The following is a 14,590-nucleotide window of genomic DNA, read 5'->3' as shown; positions in this document are numbered from 1 at the left end:
GCACGAACCTGTGTCCCCTGCATCGGCAGGCGGACTCTCAACCACTGCGCTACCAGGGAAGCCCCAGTAGCTTTCTTGAGTGATCATTAACTTACAGTGGTCTCCCAAAGTTTCCTAGGTTTCCCTTTCTATCTATAGTTCCCTACTGGGACTTCTACAACTACCTGTGTAACTATCCTATGCTATCCCTATCAGATGTACTGGTTGTGATAATATAGTTTTGCAAGATGTTATCATTGGGGGAAACTGGGTACAGGGTTAATGGGATCTCTCTTGCTCTCTCTGTATTATTTCTTACAACTGCATATGAACCTACAATTGTCTCAAAATAAAAAGTTTAACGAAAAGATAACTGCCATAAATATTAAAATAAACATGTAGACTTGACTAAATAATTCAAAGATTATTGAAGACTAAATGTCAGCACCACTGTTTATTAGCAACCGCATCACTATTTATTAGGTACTGATGAGCTGTGTAGCCTTAACTTTCTCAAGCCTCAATTTTTCTCCTATGTGTAGTGGGGGACAATAATATTTTATAGCAAAACTTCCAAATTTTGATGTTCTGAGGCACCCTGGTATCCCAAATGCAGGGAAGAAAAATAATTTTCTTTTTATTCTTCTAGGTTCTTGGCTGACCCCCCACCCTTTTAATAAAAGACATTAACAGAAGAAATAGAGTTTTAATTGTGTAAATTAAATTAATTAGGCACTTAAGTTAATTAAATTAGTTAATTTAATTTTAACTTAAAAATTAAATTGGAAATTAATTAATATATTTAATTAATTGGTCATGGGGGCCCCACAAAGATATGAGACTCAAAAGGCAGCCAGACATTGAGGCTTATACAGCCTGAGCTAAATAAAGAAAGGGAGAGCGTTCTGGGGCTTCAGTGGCAGGGAGGCAATTCACAGGAAGGTGAGCAGAAAAAATGTTAGGTAAACAAAGGTAGCCCTGCTATGCAGGTAAGTCTCTTAGGTGAAAAAGTTATTTCTGGTAATAACTCTCTTCCTGGCACAGGCTCCCTTTCTAATGTAAATTTCCCTTACAAAACAGTAACTTCTACTCCATCTTCAGAGCTCCCTTGTGTGCAGTTTCTCAAAAAAATCAGCTCAAAATAATCCTTATGCCAAGGAGGCATGTTTTGGGTGGCACATTCTGCCCTCATAACAAATGTATGACAAGGATGACAAGATCTTGGGTATAACCTCTGGGTTGCCCTCCTTTGACTTTGGGCAGCCTCACCTGTTAACCCCGAGGGCTGTGACAATTACCATTTAATTCACAGGAGAATTAAAAAGTATGTTACCTACTATTTTGTAAATGGATGTCTTTCTCAGAGGAAGATAATAATATATTTATTGGGCCTTTACCAGGCATCAGGCACTTTATGTACTATGGCGCCTTATCTCATCTAAACCTCACAATGATTTTGTCACAAAAAAGAAAAAGGCACAACCTAAAGTTGAGAATGATGTTTTATTTGGTGGCCTTACTGAGGACTATACCCTGGATACAGCCTCTCAGATAGGTCTTGTCAACTATAAATTGGCACTTGCCATCTACCTCTACAAGGATTAAATCATGTGCTGCTGTAGCTGCTGACTTTCAACACCCTTGAAAGGAGCTCAGGGTGGAGAGCAGAAAGGAGGAAAAACTGGCAGAACAGGTCTTCAGATAGTTATTTTCAGGAGCCGATTTTGTGAGCCCAATTCTTGTATCTCCTCATATCTAGAAAAGCACTAAAATCCTTCCTGGTGATGACTGCTCCTCATGACTAGCAGAAACCTGCAAAAAATATGTGCTTGATTGCATGTACTCCCCCTTCACCAAAATCACATATATTCTGACCTTCCCCCCCAACCTCTTTGGAGCAGTTTCTCAGAGCTATCTGAAATGCTGTCTCCCGGGCTATAGTCCTTATTTTGCCCCCAGTAAAACTTAACTCACAACTCTCAGGTTGTGCCTTTTCTTAAGTTGACACTGAGGAACTGTTTAAAAGAGGTAAGGTGGGAGCCATGATATCTAGGAATTTTTGCTGGAAAAAAAAAGTACAGTCGAACATCAAAGATTACTACCAATCACAAAAAACCAGACCTCTCAAGTTAATGATTTTAGTGCTTTTCTAAGTGTGGGAAGATACAAGAGTCTGGGCTCATTGAATGTTTTCCTTTGATAGGCATCTTATCTATCTAGGACCAGTATCCTGTTTTTCTCCATTCTGAATTCCCCTCAAGGCACACCATTGGGTGTGGCTGCAGTGGCTAATGGCTTGATAGCAGGCAACATTTGTTGTTTACTGAAATGGCAGGCAACTTTTTTTGGTCCACTTTTTTTTTTTTTTTTTTTTCTTTGGTGGTACGCTGGCCTCTCACTGCTGTGGCCTCTCCCGTTGCAGAGCACAGGCTCCAGACGCGCAGGCTCCAACAGGGAAGCCCTGTCCACAATTTTATGAGCTAAATAGTATTATACAGAAAGAAACAAAGCTCAGTTTATGAACTTGCTCAATATCTCACAGTCAGTGAATGGTTATTAACCCAGGGGTTTTCTTGTCAGAGCACAAGTTCCTAATATGCAGTAATCTCATCTTGCTCGAGAACCTCCACATTCTGCAAAGTCTAGGACTCTGGTGAGTGAAAAGCTGGTCTTGATACTTTGTACAGGAGAGTCTAAATGGTGTGACACCAGGTAAGTCAGAGAGACCCACAAGGGTTTCATTTGTATTGTCAAATAAATACAGTGCAAACACCTATGTGAAGTAACACTTCAGTATTAGTAAGTAGTTTTTGTATGAGGTCATTTTTCATATTCTTTGGGGAAGAAACTTAAGTAACCTCGGCTCTGGGACCTCTGTAATGAAAGCAAGCTAGTGCTTTTTGCAGCCTCACAGCAGACGGAAACAAGTGTAAGTGGAAAGATAGAATTTGGAGAGAGGAAATCTGGTGCTCTAGTGCTCCTTTACTCTTTTTTCCTAGCAGACAGAATTCGCTTTTTAAATAGAATGGGACCAGGGAGATGTGAACACTTTATAAATATTTAGTCAAAGCAGTTACCATTTTTTTCCATCCCTTTCAACAGTCCTCAGTGCCTGAAAAACAGACTGGCAGTTTTTTACAAAATGACAGAGAATATTCTAGCTAAGTTAACAGACAGTCTACCAAAAGGGAGCCCTGCACAGCCTTAAAGTGATAATAGCTAAATAAAATATAATCATCAACTTAATGATGAGGACTCTCTTGAATTACCACATAACATTATGTGAACATTTTCCATATAATTAATGGTTGCTTTGGATATAGAGTGACAAGTCAGCAGGCCTCTGATTTCCCGGTAGGTAGAAAACATATTGCCAGACTGATGTTTCACTAGCTATCAGTGGTTTGATTCTCAATAGACTAGTTCCTTTCCTTTGCAGTGAATTCAGTGCAATCCACTTTAAAACAATGAATGATTATTGAGTACCTACTATGAGCGAGGCAATCTGTTAGGCCCGAGAAGAGAAACAAAAATGTCTCAATACTTTCAACAAGACAATAAAGAGAAATAATATATGTGCATAGATTAAGATAATCTATGGTAGGAAAGATAAGTGAGCAAACACCTCTGGCCCAGGCAGAAAAGCTTTGCCTTACATTTGAGATGACATTAGAAGGTAGGCAAGATTCAAAAGAGTTAGACAGGGGAAGCAATTTCCAAGAAAAGGAAACAGTGCCTATCAACATATGAAGCAGGGCTTCCCTGGTGGCGCAGTGGTTGAGAGTCCGCCTGCCGATGCAGGGGACACGGGTTTGTGCCCCGGTCCGGGAGGATCCCACATGCTGCGGAGCAGCTGGACCCGTGAGCTATGGCTGCTGGGCCTGTGCGTCCGGAGCCTGTGCTCTGCAATGGGAGAGGCCACAGCAGTGAGAGGCCCTCGTACCGCTAAAAAAAAAAAAAGATATGAAGCACTGGAGTGTTTCAGGGAAGGATGAGTATGGTTGACAGAAATTTAAGGGATCAGGGTCTAGTAGGGCTGGTCTCTCCAATACAGTAGTCATTAGCCACAGGTGGCAACTGAGCTCTTAAAATGTGGCTAGTCCGGAGACCTCCCTGGTGGTTCAGTGGATAAGATTCCATGCTCCCAACGCAGGGGCCTGGGTTTGATCCCTGGTCGGAGAACTAGATCCTGCATGCATGCCACAACTAAGACCTGGTGCAGCCTAAACAAAAAAATAAATTTTTTAAAATGTGGCTAGACCAAACAGAAATTTGCTGTAAATGTAAAACGCACACCAGATTTTGAAAACTTAATTTTTTAAAACCTCTCATTAATATTTTTATATTATGTCAACTGAAAGAAAAACACACAATGTAAAAGTTGTGAGTTAAGTTTTATTCAGGGACCTTACTGAGCATTATAGTCTGGGAGACAGCCTCTCAGAAAGCTCTGAGGAACTGCTCTAAAGAGATAAGGGAGGAGCCGGGATATATATGAAATTTTTGCTGGGAAAATCACATAGTCAAGCATCAAGAGATTACTGGTAATCACAAAGAACAGGCATCTCAAGTTATGATGTTTGTGCTTTTCTATGTTTAGGAAGATGCACGAATCTGGGGTCATTGGAAATTTTTCCTTATAATAACTTTTATTTTTAACATCTTTTTTGGAGTATAATTGCTTTACAATCGTGTGTTAGTTTCTGCTTTAAAACAAAGTGAATCAGCTAAATGTATACATATATCCCCATATCTCCTCCCTGTTGCATCTCCCTCCTACCCTCCCTATCCCACCCCTCTAGGTGGACACAAAGCACCAAGCTGATCTCCCTGTGCTCTGTGTCTGCATCCCACTAGCTATCTATTTTACATTTGGTAGTGTATATATGTCCATGCCACTCTCACTTCATCCCAGCTTACCCTTCCCCCTCCCTGTGTCCTTAACTCCATTCTGTATGTCTGCATCTTTATTCCTATCCTGCCCCTAGGTTCTTCAGAACCACTGTTTTTTGGGGCTTTTTTAGTTTCCATATATATGTGTTACCATACAGTATTTGTTTTTCTCTTTCTGACTTAACTTCACTCTGTATGACAGTCTCTAGGTCCATTCACCTCACTACAAATAACTCAATTTCATTCCTTTTTATGGCTGAGTAATATTCCATTGTATATATGTGCCACATCTTCTTTATCCATTCATCTGTCAATGGACACTTAGGTTGTTTCCATGTCCTGGCTATTGTAAATAGTGCTGCAGTGAACACTGTGGTACATGACTCTTTGAATTATGGTTTTCTCAGGGTATATGTCCAGTAGTAGGATTGCTGGGTCATATGGTAGTTCTATTTTTAGTTTTCTAAGGAACCTCCATACTGTTCTCCACAGTGGCTGTGTCAATTTACATTCCCACCAACAGTGCAAGAGGGTTCCCTTTTCTCCACACCCTCTCCAGCATTTATTGTTTGTAGATTTTTTGAAGATGGCCGTTCTGACCAGTGTGAAGTGATACCTCATTGTAGTTTTGATTTGCATTTCTCTAATGATTAGTGATGTTGAGCATCCTTTCATGTGTTTGTTGGCAATCTGTATGTCTTCTTTGCAGAAATGTGTATTTAGGTCTTCTGACCATTTTTGGATTGGGTTGTTTGTTTTTTGATATTGAGCTGCATGAACTGCTTGTATATATTGTAGATTAATCCTTTGTTAGTTGCTTCATTTGCAAATATTTTCTTCCATTCTGAGGGCTGTCTTTTCGTCTTATTTATGGTTTGCTTTGCTGTGCAAAAGCGTTTAAGTTTCATTAGGTATGATTTGTTTATTTTTGTTTTTATTTCCCTTTCTCTTCTTTGTTCGCACAGCTCCCGGGGTTCAGTTTTGGATTTGTCCCTGCCTCTGCATGTAGGTCACCTGAGGGCGTCTGTTCTTCGCCCAGACAGGACAAGGTTAAGGTAGCAGCTGATTAGGGCCTCTGGCTCACTCAGAAGGGGGGGGGGTGGTGCGGAGGACGGGGAGAGGGGTGCGGAATGCAGGGAAAGCCTGCGGTGGCCGAGGCCAGCATGAGGTTACAACAGCCTGAGGCACGCTATGTATTATCCTGGGGAAGTTGTCCCTGGATCACGGGACCCTGGCAGTGGCGGGCTGCACAGGCTCCCGGGAGGGTAGGTGTGGTTAGTGACCTGTGCTTGCACACAGGCTTCTTGGTGCCTGCAGCAGCAGCCTTAGCGTTTTCATGCCCGTCTCTGAGGTCCACGCTGATAGCCACGGCTTGCGCCCATCTCTGGAGCTCATTTAGGTGGTGCTCTGAATCCCGTCTCCTTGCGTGCCCACAACCAATGGTGTTTTGCCTCTTAGGCAGTTCCAGACCTTTTCCCGGATTCCCTCCCGGCTAGCTGTGGTGCACTAACGCCTTTCAGGCTTTGTTCACACAGCCAACCCCAGCCCTCTCCCTGGGGTCTGACCTCCGAAGCCAGAGCCTCAGCTCCCAGCCCCCACCCGTCCTGGTGCGTGAGCAGACAAGCCTCTTGGGCTGCTGAGTGTTGGTCGGCACCGATCCTCTGTGCAGGAATCTCTCCTCTTTGCCCTCTGCACCCCTGTTGCTGCGCTCTCCTCCGTGGCTCTGAAGCTTCCCCCGTGGCTCTGAAGCTTCCCCCATGCCCACCCCCACCCCCCCGTCTCCACTAGTGAAGAGGTTTCCTAGTGTGTGGAAACGTTTTCTCCTTCACAGCTCCCTCCCCAAGGTGCAGGTCCCGTCCCTATTTTTTTTTTTTTTTTTAAACAGGAAATTTACTTGTTTATTATTATGGTCAGCTGTAGAGGAAAAGAAAAAGCTGAATGATTCTTTTGTCTCTGTTTTGTCTTTTTTCTTTTGCCCTACGCAGGTGCGTGGGGAGTTTCCTGCCTTTGCCTCTCACTGTTGTGGCCTCTCCCGTTGCAGAGCACAGGCTCCAGATGCGCAGGCCCAGCGGCCACGGCTCACAGGCCTAGCCGTTCCACGGCATGTCGGATCTTCCCGGACCAGGGCACAAACCCGTGTCCCCTGCATAGGCAGGTGGACTCTCAACCACTGCGCCATCAGGGAAGCCCTAGATGTATTTTTGATGTATTTGTGGGGAGGAAAGTGAGCTCCATGTCTTACTCCTCCAACATCTTGAAGGTTGGTGCGTGGGATTATTTCTGAACTCTCTATTTTGTGTCTTTAATCTATATGTCTATCCTTATGCCTATGCCATGCTGTTTTTTTTAAGGAATTTTTAAAAAAAATAAATTTATTTATTTATTTATTTATTTTTGGCTGAGTTGGGTCTTTGTTACTGCACACAGGATTTCTCTAGTTGTAGCGAGTGGGGGCTACTCTTTGTTGCAGTGCATGGGCTTCTCATTGCGGTGGCTTCTCTTATTGCAGACTGTGGGGTCTAGGTGTGTGGGCTTCAGTAGTTGTGGCTCTTGGGCTCTAGAGCGCAGGCTCAGTAGTTGTGGCACACAGGCTTAGTTGCTCCGCGGCATGTGGGATCTTCCCAGACCAGGGCTCAAACCCATGTCCCCTGCATTGGCAGGTGGACTCTTAATCACTGTGCCACGAGGGAAGCCCTGCCATGCTGTTTTGATTACTGTAGCTTTACAGTAAGTTTGAAATTTTTTTAAAAAATATTTTGATTAGTCTAGGTCCTTTGCATTTCTATATACATTTTAAGATTAGCTTGTCAATTTTTCAGAAAAAAAAAACAGTAACTGGGATTTTGATTGGGGTTGTTTTGAATTTATAGATCAGTTTGGGGAGAATTGCAATTTTAGTGATATGAAATCTTATATTCCATGAACATGCTGTATCTTTTCATTTATATTGATCTTTTAAATTTTAGATCTTTTACATTTTTTCAGCAATGTTATGTTGTTTTCATTGTATAGATATTGCATTTCTTTTGTTAAATTTATTCCTAAGTATTTTATTCTTTTTGATGCTATTATGACTATATTTGTTTTCTTAATTACATTTTCAGGTTGTTGGTTTCTCGTATGTAGAAATACAATTGTGTTTTGTTTTGTTTTTTAACATCTTTATTGAAGTATAACACACAATTGATTTTTGTACGCTGAATTTTTTATCCTGTGGCACTGCTAAACTCACTTACTAGTTCTGATAGATTTTATAGGTTCATTGGGATTTTCTACGCATAACATTGTGTCATCTGTAACTACATACAATTGTACTTCTTTTTTTTCCAATCTGTATACTTTTACATTCCAATATATATGCTCTTACATTATTTTTCTTGCCTTGTTGCACTGGCTAGAACCTCTAGTACAATGTTGAATAGAAGTGATGTATTAGCCAAGGTTCTCCAGAGAAACAGAATGTGTGTGTGTGTGTGTGTGTGTGTATGTACATATGTTGACATATACAATTAACTATTACAAGTGGTTGGAGTAGATATCTTTGTCTCATTCCTGATCTTAGAGGAAAGGATTTCAGTCTTTCACATTAAGTATGATGTTAGCTGTAGGGTTTTCATAGAAGCCCTTTATCAAATTGAGGAGGTTTCCTTCTATTCCTAGTGTGTTAAAAGTTTTTAATCATAAATAAGTATTGGAATTTGTCAAATGCTTCTTCTGCTTCATTGGGATGATTTTTTTTTCATTTCTTCTGTTAATATAGTGTTACATTAATTGATTTTGAATGTTAAACCAACCTTGTATTCTCAGATACACCTCACTTGTTTATGGTGTATAATTCTTTTTATATTTTCCTGGGTTTTTATTTTGTTAGCATTTTATTAAAGATTTTTGTATCTGTGTTCATGAGCCTAGTTTTCTTTTCTTGTAGTGCCTTTATCTGGCTTTAGTATCAGGCTAATACTGACCTAGTAAAATGAATTGGGAACTAGTCCAGCCTCTTCTATTTCCTAAAAGAGTTTGTTTAATATTGGCATTATTTCTTCTTTAAATATTTGATAGAAATCACCAGTATAGCCATTTGGGCCTAGGTTTTTCTTTGTTGAAAATTTTTCCATTGCTCATTTAGTTTATTTATTTATTTATTTTTGCTCATTATAGGTCTATTCAGATTTTCTGTTTCTCCTTGGGTCAGATTGGTTCATTTATATCTTTCTATGAATTTGTCCGTTTCATCCAAGAGATGAGATGCTGAGCAGTTATGCCTAATAATTTGGCAGAATCTGTTAAAGAAGAGCAGAGTCAGCCATCTGGAGATGATTTTGTGTTGATGGTGGAGTCTAGCAATGGTGGAACATGGTGAATGGCCCCTATCTTGGTGGAATTTGAACTGCTACTTCAACATTGTGAGGAGCTAAGGAGAGAGACAGTCATTAGGGGGGTCACTCGTGTGGAGGGGTGTGTGTAGAAGCAATAACCCACATACAGCTTAAAGTGTTCTCTTTTGGACAGTAATTCCTTACTGTTGTCCTCAGTCGTCAATAAATATTTTTAAACCTTCAGCTTATTTTTAGCTGTACCTTGGAGAGTTGCCAAAGGGGCAAGGAGGAAAGTGGTGAAGAAGAATAAAAAGAAGGAGAAGGAAGAGGAGAAAGAGGAGGAGAGCAAGCCACAGAAGCAGAACATCAGAACCTACAAGAAGTCAAGAGGTAACTTCTGAGTCCCAATGCAGCAGCAGCTCAGAGTACAGCAGAGGGGACAAGCAACAGCCAGAGAGAATCTGGGGACCATGTAAACATTCCTCAGTGATTTCCAGGGATTACTTTGGGGAGGTAAACTCAGGGAAAAAAAAAAAAAAAAAAAAAAAGGAATAGGTTAGAGTATGTCTGAGCAAAAAATAAATCCAAAACTTTCCATGGCTTAAGGCCACAAGGGTCCTTATTGACTCACGCTACATTTTCACTGTGAGTCAGCAGGAGGGCTCTAACTCAAGTCACCCTCCCTCTGGGATTAAGGCTGAAAGAAAAAAAAAAAGGAATTCCTGGAATCTAAGAGATGAAGATTCTGTGCCTTTGAATTATAGATACTTTTTAAAAGGTGGCCTTATTTGATTGCCTCAGGCACATCAAGACTGGGGACATATTAGTTATACCTCCTTTTCCCAGTAATCATGTATATTCCCCAAGGCGTCAGTGGAGTCAGGGTATTAGCTGCTCCTTTCAAATGAAAAGCAATCAGATAAAATCATATCCCATAACAGTATTCTCTTTCCCAAGGTTAATAATTGCATCTTTAAGAGGACACCTGAGCTATCCAAGAGACATTGGTTATTACAAGGAAATAAATGTTTAATGAGTAGAATTTCAGACAGCAATGCAGATTGATAGAGACAAATCTTTGTTCTTTGGGGTGAAACTTTTGAATCCCTTAGATCACACAAACAGATGATGCTATAACTTGCCTATTCATAAATAAGTCCTATCCTGAACCAGAAATGGTAGCTAGTCAGGCAAGACAAGGAGGTAGAAGAAGTGTTTAAACCCCATTAGCTCTGCACTTAAACCATCTACTCTTGTCCAGTTATTTTACTATTAAATGCCTGTGCATCCACCCAAAATGAAAGCTTCAAAGAAATTAGATTAGTAGATTAATTCACAGACCTCAGGAGTAAAGACAGGTTATTTAAAATGGGGTTTCCTTACTTTTTACCACCCTGCTTGGAGCCTAATTCATAGAGATTGACATCTAAGGCCACCTTGTATGAAATCACACGCCAAGGTAACTTACTTCCTAGGAAATGTGCCCTGATGTCTCATTGTGAGAGGGCACCTTACAGGTCAGGGTGATTTGAGCACTGAGGAAACAGAGCACAAGAACAGGACGTGGTTGGAAATATTTTGGTGAATTAATTGTATAATTCTTACTCCCTCCATACTTACCCTTTTCTTATCTTCTCCACCCCCAACCCTGCTCATAACAGGATCTGTGCTCCACTGTGTCCAAAGGGGCATGGAGAAAGGTGGACAGCCGAGCTCTGTGGAAGCTTGGAGACTTCTTGGATTTGTTTTCCTAGACACTTTTATCAGCTGAGGAGATTAGGGCTTGAGGGAAAGGGGTAAGGCCAGGGTGAAAGAGAGACTGAGACTCTTCCCCTTGGCTTGAGGAGAGGAGAGAGCTGTGGTCTTGGAAGAGCAGGGCCATGGACTGAGGAGATGTTAAGGGCGCAGGGACGTAGCTGTTGCCAGGTCTTGATGGAAGAAGTCGTAGTCCCTGTGATTCGAGCCATAGCACCAAAAAGATTCCTGTGACCTAAAAGCAGAACAGAAGTAAAGAGAAGGTCCAGGTTAGCTTCATGGGGACACAGAATAAAAACTAAGTTAATATATTTTAAAAACAGAGATGAGATTTGTCACATACATGCCTTTGGGGACTGAGGTTGATGCCAATGTACAGGTATATTCTTCTTTAAATGCAAACTGAAAGCTTGAGGCTTTGAGAGTGTAGTGAGTTTCTTTTTACAATATATATATATATTGCGACACCAGGGAAGCCCCTAGACCATATTTTTAATTGAGGCAAGGAAAGGAAGAAGGTTACAATCAGAAAATTACTTTTAAGGCTACTGACCAGTCGACTAGAAGAGCAGTTTCACTGTAAGGTTTTTCTACCTTTGGGATAGGTAGTAGCCCTGCTGCTGTGACTGGAAGGACGCACAGAGGGAGCCTTCCCTGCGAGGGCGGGGAACATATCTCCACCACCTCCTGGCTGCTAATGAGTAGTTTATGTATTCTGTTCTTAATTTTAAGCTTTTAAGACCTAAGTTTCAATAAAAATAAAATAGAAATCATTTAAAAGATCTTCGCCATAGTGGGTAGGATTTTCCCAGCTTCCCGTTTCACTGAAAGTTCCCTCGGATCAGGGTACAGAGGTAGGAAGCCTCCTGAGGAAGGGTGCAGAGGTGGACTTCCCATCCCTGAGGCTGACATGAGGGTGTAGGGGGTGAGGAAGGGGTCAGGCCTTACCTAGGCCTCCCAGAACGGTGGCTTTGTAGCCGGAGCCCCGGACAGGGGTCACCATAGGAAAATCAAATGGTCCGTCCCCTGGAGAGCTGGCTCTGTGAAAACCAAGGCCAATCAGTGTTAGAGAAGGAGGTGGCAACAACCAAGAGAAAGAGGGGCAGCCTTGGCCCAAGCAGAAGCATTCCTTCTGCCTCCTCAGCAGTCATGGAGCAGAAGTCATGGAGCAGGGGTGTGTGAGAGGGCAGCTCACCTCTCTCCATTCCCAGCCACCACTCAGCCTGTGCTGGACGAGGAGAGGTGGTTTGAATATGGTATTGACGTTTTGCAAATTAAGATTTCCATTGCATAGGAGACTGAAATTTTATGAATGAGCATGACTAAAATAAAAGAACTGGAATGAGATTGTTTGAATGACTGAAAACTTGTGGAGTGAGGTTGAGATATTGCTAAGTTATCCTGTCTATTAACAAGTATGGGTGGGGAACAAGGGAAAGAGGAGGTGACTCAAGACCATACAGTTCAGGAAAATAATCTGAAAAAATATATATATATAGAGAGAGAGAGAGAGAGAGAGAGAACTGAATCACTTTGCTGTATACCTGAAACTAATAACACAATATTGTAAATCAACTATACTTCAATTAAAAAAAGACTACAGTTCACAGAGCTTTTGGAAAAAAATTATATTTTGTTTATACACCAGTGAATTGTGCTTGCTTATTCAAAATGATTATGTTTAATTACTTTTTTTGTCTTTGGGCTGTTTTTCCAGTGGGCTGTTCTCTTTAACTATCGATTAATTAAGGGTTTTATATACCAAGGAAATTCACGCTTGGTCATACATTAGACAAATGTTTTTTTCCAGTATGTTACCTGTGTTATCATTTTTAATGAATTTTTTCCATAATTAAATTGTCATTATTTTCCTCTGTTGATTCTGATGATTCTGATGTCGGTATCTCGCTAAGATACATTCCTCACCGTAAAAAATAGTAAAAAACATTGTTCACTTTTTTTCTAGTACTTTCTTTTCAGGTTTATACATGCCATCTTAAGAAATGTGGACTAGCCTTTAAGAAAGAGTATTTCAACTTTCTCTTCTAGCACTTTTCCACTCCTGCTGGGGTGTTTTATTCACCGTCATTGAGGTCCTGACTTGCTATGGTCACTGACCTTTCTGGAACTATGACCAACAGGCTAATCGCTCTTATTTCTCACTTTGCCACATGCATACTGATTCGTACTCTACATATGTAACCTTCTTACAAATACCCTGAATCTCTGTTCAAGAAGCAGCTTGGTCAGAAAGCCCATGGTATCCTTATCCCTCCTGCTACAGAGGGTTTGATGTTAGGAATTCAGTCAGTTACTAAAATTCAAGGTCAGCAACAGCCTATGTGGATTAGAACATAACCCTTTCTCACGTTTCTTGGGCTTATACTTGAGTTATATTTTCAATGCTATTTGGAAGATAAAGCAAAACCTTTACATCTCACTTTCTAGAATTTCTATCACTTGCTAGATAGGGATTATATTGTTGAGAGTCAGCAGTGTTTATTCTAAGATGGAAGGAATTCGTATTAACATAAATAGGGTGTATTATGTCTTTCATCAGAGGATTCTTTTTAGGTTTTTGCCAACTTGATCCACCTGTCTCTTAGGATTTCTGCGTAGGCTAAAGGATAATGTACTAAAGCCCTGTATAAGCCTCCCTAAGAAAAACGTATAAGCCTCCCTAAGAAAAACGTATAGCTATATTATGGTTAGTGTCTACTAAAGGTTTTTTTTTTTCTATTATAAATTCACTCTTTCAATCAACCGATCTTCATTGAGTGTCTATGACTTAGTTCGGGATTCTATAGCAAGTTACTATCAACTGGGTGTTGAAACAACAAACATTTATTTCTCACAGCTCTGGAGGCTAGTAGTCTGGGATCAGGGTGCCAGTGTGGTGGGGTTCTAGTGAGAGACTGCTTCTGGTTTGCAGACTGCTGTCTTCTTGTGATATCCTCGCCTGGCAGAAAGAGGGTGAGAGAGCTCTCTGGGGTCCCTTGTATAAGGGCACCAATGCCATTCACGAGAGCCTCTCCCTCATGACCTAATTCCCTCTGTTGGAGAGGAAGAAATTTTCTTCTACCCTTCTAGGTTCTTCTGGCTGGTCTAAGAATTAAATGACATGAGACAGATAAACAGGAAAAAAATCAACAAAGTTTAATAACATATATACATGGGAGAGACCCAGAAAAACTAAGGAATTTGCCAATATGGTTGAAGGCCTCACCTTAAGTACCATCTTCAGCTAAAGACAAAGAGGGTGTTGGGAGTAGTGGTTTGGGGCTTCAAAGGGGAGGAAGGCAATTCATATGGAGAGGGAAAAGCAAATGTTTGGTAAACAGGTGTTTGCTGGGCCCTGCAGAGACAATGGGACACAGAGAGGAATTTTAATAAGCAGACTTTGCTAGGTTCCTCCCTGTTCACTCACGTAGTTCATACTAGAGTTATCTATGGTGATAACTCCCTTCCTGGAACAAGTCCTCGATCTACAGGTGATAGCAGTTAGGGGGAAAGTCAAAGTTTCTTTCTGAGACTTTTGGGCTTTGATTATTTTCAGTTCGAAATAATCCACGTGCCGAAGAGATATTTTAGGGTGGCAAATTTCGTAGGCCTCACTTCCTAATAGCACTACACTGAGCATTAGGGCT

The sequence above is a fragment of the Neophocaena asiaeorientalis genome, unplaced genomic scaffold, assembly GCF_003031525.2.
Source record: "Neophocaena asiaeorientalis asiaeorientalis breed wild unplaced genomic scaffold, Neophocaena_asiaeorientalis_V1.1 scaffold70, whole genome shotgun sequence".
Classification (NCBI taxonomy): Eukaryota; Metazoa; Chordata; class Mammalia; order Artiodactyla; family Phocoenidae; genus Neophocaena; species Neophocaena asiaeorientalis.
Note: the sequence above shows the minus strand (reverse complement) of the source record.